A 5,115-nucleotide genomic window follows, 5' to 3' on the forward strand; every position below is an offset into this window, starting at 1 on the left:
ATCATGGGAGGCAAGCATACCCCCAAGTATCCAGTCAAGGTCCCCATAAGTGGGGTGATAGATGGCTGCTTATCTCTCCAAATCTTCTCTAAAGTTGGTAGGATCTTCTGAAAGTAGGAGCAGAATGGGGGAGTCACAGGATTTTGCTGAGGAGGGAGAGGCCGAGGAGATGGGGCTGGGTTTTACAGTTTAAAAGGCCCACTGTTGTCCAGGGATGTGAATTCTTTGAGGAGGGGGTTACTGCACAGGGAGGTCTGGAGCTGAGGAGGTCTGATGACAAGACCCTGGGTTGTAGAAGGGGGCACAAGGCACAAAGCCAGCCTCGCTGTGTGTCCCTGGAGCCTGTGCCAGGTCTACTTCCTGGCTGCCGGCTTTTCCACAAATGCCCCGTGTACCTCGCACTTTCAGATCAGGCTGAAAGCTTTTGGTAGGTCACGCCGGGAAAGGGAGGTTAAGCAGGCAGCTGTCTACAGGGTTTGGGGGAAGGTTGGGGGAGTCACAGGATTTTGCTGAGGAGGGAGAGGCCGAGGAGATGGGGCTGGGTGTTGGGGAGGAGGGTTCAGACTGAAGATCTAGAAATCCATTAGATTCTCTGGTGGGATCAGGGGCGAGAGTTGGGGGTGTTGAGGGTATAAGTGGGTGGAGGAGGAGGATTATGGTGGGAGCGGATTTCAACTTCTGCTCCAGGTCAGCTTTTGGTTCCTTAATTCTGTTAAGGGATGTTTTAAGACTAATCATAGTACATTCTGTGTTCCTCAGTCAGTGTGACCTTCCCATAGATGCCGGCAGACCAATTGTTTAGAACAAGCACTCTCTAACATGTTTTAAATACAGATCCATCTCTGGCCATGGCCAATTCGGATCTGCACTGGTGCATATGTTCCAGTAGCACCTTAATCTGCCTTTCTAGGGAAAGACCAGGAGGTAGCTTTCCATCGTTACCGGAACACAAGGGGTGCTTCTGCATTGGGTGCAGAAGAGGCAGCCCACGATCCAAAAATTCACTCTCAGAGATGGATGAAGAAAGCAAAGACCTGCATTGCCACGTGCAGGTAAGGAGAGTGCTTGTGCAGCCCATGCCTTCAGTCTCCCATGGAAGCTGAGACACCTTCAGCCTCAGATTCACTCACTGTGACACTGGGCAGGTGATGCTGGAATGGGAGTCTCCCAGCACTAATCAGAGCAACAAGGATGAGATGAAAAAAGCCCTTATGAATTGGCGTCTTACAACAAAACTCCATAGAGCCTGACACATACAGAGAAAGAGAGAGTACTGCCCGGGTCTCATGTGTCTCGGGTCCCCAGTCTGGTGAGAATGCTACCTGACACAGAACCACACTCTGTGCCCTTCAGATGGCAGAGACCAGTGAGGCATCCTCCTTGGTCACACAGTCAAGCTCTCAGGACACAAAGCAAGGCAAGAGGGGAGCCCCATCCCTTTTGTTTTTTTGTTTCAGGGACCCACAGCACAGTTTGCTTAGGCAGACATGGGTCTGACAAACACCACAAACCCAAGCGCCGGGGACACAGCAGTCTTTGAAGGACCTGTGCCTGTGTTCTCTACCTGACACTTCCTCTCCTTATGACAAGCAGCAGAAAAAGACAGAGAGAAAGGAAAACAAAGACCATCTCTGAGATCAAAAGGATCAAATAGAAATCTAGAGAACTCGTAAAAACACTAAAAGTCGCTTTTTACACAAAGAACTAGCTCACAAATGTTTTCTCCTGTCAATCCCAATTTAGAGAGAGAAAAAGACACAAATCTAACCATTCTCACCTAGATCAGCCCACAGCACAGACCTGGAAGGCTGGCAGTAAGAACCCTGCCTTGGCCAGCTTGGGTCAGAGGTCCCAGGTCTTAGCTGCAGTAGTTCCAGAATAAGCAGTGTCCCAGCCAGTGAGGGAGGGCCCTGGGCTCTGTGCCATGTTCTGTGGGGACCCGGAGATCGCCTCCAATCTCACTTAGCACTTTTATATGAGTTCCTCCGCCGGATCTAGAAACCAAATTGAAACCCAGCGCATTAACAAGAGAAAAGTAGACACATTGTATTAGTATTAAAGGTACATGGGGATCTTCCCAAGTTAGTGAAGTCTGAAGAAGCAGCCAAAGCAAGATGCTTTTGTACTTTTTAGACAAAGAATAATACATTTGAGAAGAAATGACAAGGCCAAGCAGAATCTGGCTAGGGGCAGTAAATTTCCAGGGTAGCCTCTAGGTGATATGTGGGAATATAAAACCAGTATACTACAAGGCTTACTTCCGGGTCCATTGCTGCCCCCAGTCCCCAGTCTCTGGGGCTAATGGCTCTCTTCTCGCTCTGGTGTGGGGGTGCCACCCCCAGAGGAGTCTTTATGGCTTGCTACATGCAGGAAGAGGCATGTCAGCTCACCCTTTCTAAAACTACAATTTCTCAATGTTTTTAACATAAAATTATCAATATACCAATTTGGCACATTTTGGGATGGCACGCCATTCACTCCTTCAAAGGAAAGGTGGGCTGGGGAGGTGCAGGGTCATGTAAGGATGTGGTGAAAGACACAGTGAGGTATGGATGGAAATGGGCTCTAGGGGAAGAGGGAACAGGCAAGGAAGGGGTGAAGAGAGAGAGAGCCATGAGCCGTGGGTCTGGAGGCAGAGAGGCAGGCACTGGTGCAGGTGATAAAACCTCACATGAGGGTTGACACAGGTCAGGCGGAAGGTGGAGGCCATTGGTGAGGAGACCGGAGGTCAGGGGTGACAACTCCACAGATCCCAAAGGTGATGGGAAAGAGCAGCATCTTTCCCGACTTCCCACACAACAGCATGTTGGCTCCCAGGGATACTCCATCACCCCCCTGGGCAGGGCTCACACTTCTGACACCCAGACTCTAGAACACTCCTCTGTCCCCACCCAGGGCAGATCGCTGCCCTAGAAGTTCTCCCTCTCATGTCTGGCAAATGCTGCACAGAACTCTGGAATTCCATGGGGCAAGTAAGGAAGAGGGACAGCTGAAATGAGGAGGTAATCACCTTTTCCAAAGAGAAGTTCAGCCCAGTACCATCTTGTGCCCCTGGGCAAGCTCTCTAGGCTGACAGAACAGGAGTAGGGGCTAAGTTGGGCAAAGATATAAGCAAGGGACATCCCAGGAGGTGTTGTAGAATATTCCACTGGGACACCCTTCCAGGATTAGACCTTGAGACCTGGAGATCCCAGGCATTTAGTATTCAAGGTCAAAGGGCCAGTGACAGGTATGTGAAGGCCCACTGTGTCATTCACAAAGCACTTCCAAACCCATCACCCCAGGTGACCCTCACAAAAACCCCATGAGATTTGCAGGGCAGGGGCTCCCACAAAGGAGGAGTCGGGAATGTCGGGATTTTAACATCTCCAAGTCAGGACCAGGAAATGCTGTCCCAGCACCAACCTATATTCCCTAGGCTTCCTCCCACACCACAGCTTGGGGTGACTGCCACTTCGTGGGCAGAGATCCTCGCTTTCCAATCCCTACAGGGGGCTGTGCAGAGGGGAGGACGAAGCCCCCTCCTCTGACTGTCTCCTCCAAGATCCTGTTTTCTGAGGAAAGTCACTCTGGGAACTGTTGGCCCCTGCAAATGGGGGCCTGGACCTTGGGGAAAGAAGATGTGAAGGTCATGCCTGGCAGGGACCAGCGCTGGAGATCAAACCTCACTTTTCAAAATTCCCAGCTTGCCTGTCCTCCTGCCACTGCATTGGTGTTGACTTTTAAAGGAGCAGCAGACATGAATAAGCTGACTTTCTTCTAGGTTAACTTCATGAAGATTATTAAAGTGATGAGGATGTCCTATTCTCCATAAAGCTCCAGCGAATACAGTTTTCTGCACATGCTTATCAAGGAATCTTTCAGCCAGGAGCCCTCTGCTGGGGAACAGTGCACAATTTCAGCTGGGACGCACGTGTCTCTTCTGGAAACACATGGAACACGGTCTAATCAGAGTCTTTCATGGGTCACCATTGCTCCAGGCCAGCCCAGCACAGTCAGGAGCCTCGGCCCAGGGGCGCCGAAGAAGGGAGGGCGGCTAGTGCCCAGGTGCTGGGGGCCTGCCCTTTTTGGATGCTCTTAATTCTGTTAAGAAGCCAGTCCATGGCCCCAGCATCGTGGTGTTTGGGGCTTTACCCTGGCATCCTGACCACACCCAGGCAGCTGGGTGTGAGCACTGGAGAGAAGCCCCAGTCCCCACTCCACCTCCTGCCCTGCCCCCTGGACTGATAGTGTTCTATTCTCTCCTGAGCATTCTCATTCCTGGGGCCCCTGGGGTCCAACAGTCGATTTAGGAGCCCATCTAAAGAGACTATCTCTTTAGGGGGCTGGCTTTAGGGTTCCCTTACAGATGAATTGGTAAATATGGGTGGCAGTGGACGCAGCTGCATGACAGAAAGCACATCTCAACCCCACACAAAACAATGACAAATGGAACCAAAGTCCCAGGGCTCTCCAAACACAGAAGAAGCCACCAAATATTCTGCATCTCCATCATCTGAAGTGAGCTGCTGCCTGGGCAACTGGGCACTGAGAACGTGCAGCTCAGTGCAGAGCTCCAGGCCCGCATCACAATCTGTGGAAGGGTTACAGGTTACTCTCACACTCAGGAGGACACGAAACAATCAGCTTTCCCCCTGCTCCCACCCAAGCAGGCCCAGCCCCCCTCTCGGCTTCCAGGCCCCACTACCCTGCTGCCACTACCTATTTTCTGTCTCCAAATTTACTTCACTGTAAGTTCCTTTTCACTCTGTCCATGACCCAGACATTAGCAGGGATCCCCTCAAAGAAACAGACTTGGATCCCAGCTTTGGAGGTCTGAAGATCTCCAGGATTTTTTTTTTCTAATTCTCATGTATTAAAACAAATTTTTTTGAAAATATAACACACAGATGGAAAGTACAAATATCTTAAGCCTACAATGCCATGGATTTTCACAAACAGTACACTATGAGAGTTGAACTCAGCCAGAAAATGGTTCACCCCAGGACCTGGAAGCCTTTCTAGGGCCCCTTTCAAGATACCACCTATGCCCTGCCTCCGACCACACTCTCCTGACTTGTGATTTTTCCAGGCACAATTTTATAGTTTTCCTGTGTTTTCACTCAACTAACATTT

Source organism: Mandrillus leucophaeus, unplaced genomic scaffold (genome assembly GCF_000951045.1).
Source record: "Mandrillus leucophaeus isolate KB7577 unplaced genomic scaffold, Mleu.le_1.0 Scaffold651, whole genome shotgun sequence".
Classification (NCBI taxonomy): domain Eukaryota; kingdom Metazoa; phylum Chordata; class Mammalia; order Primates; family Cercopithecidae; genus Mandrillus; species Mandrillus leucophaeus.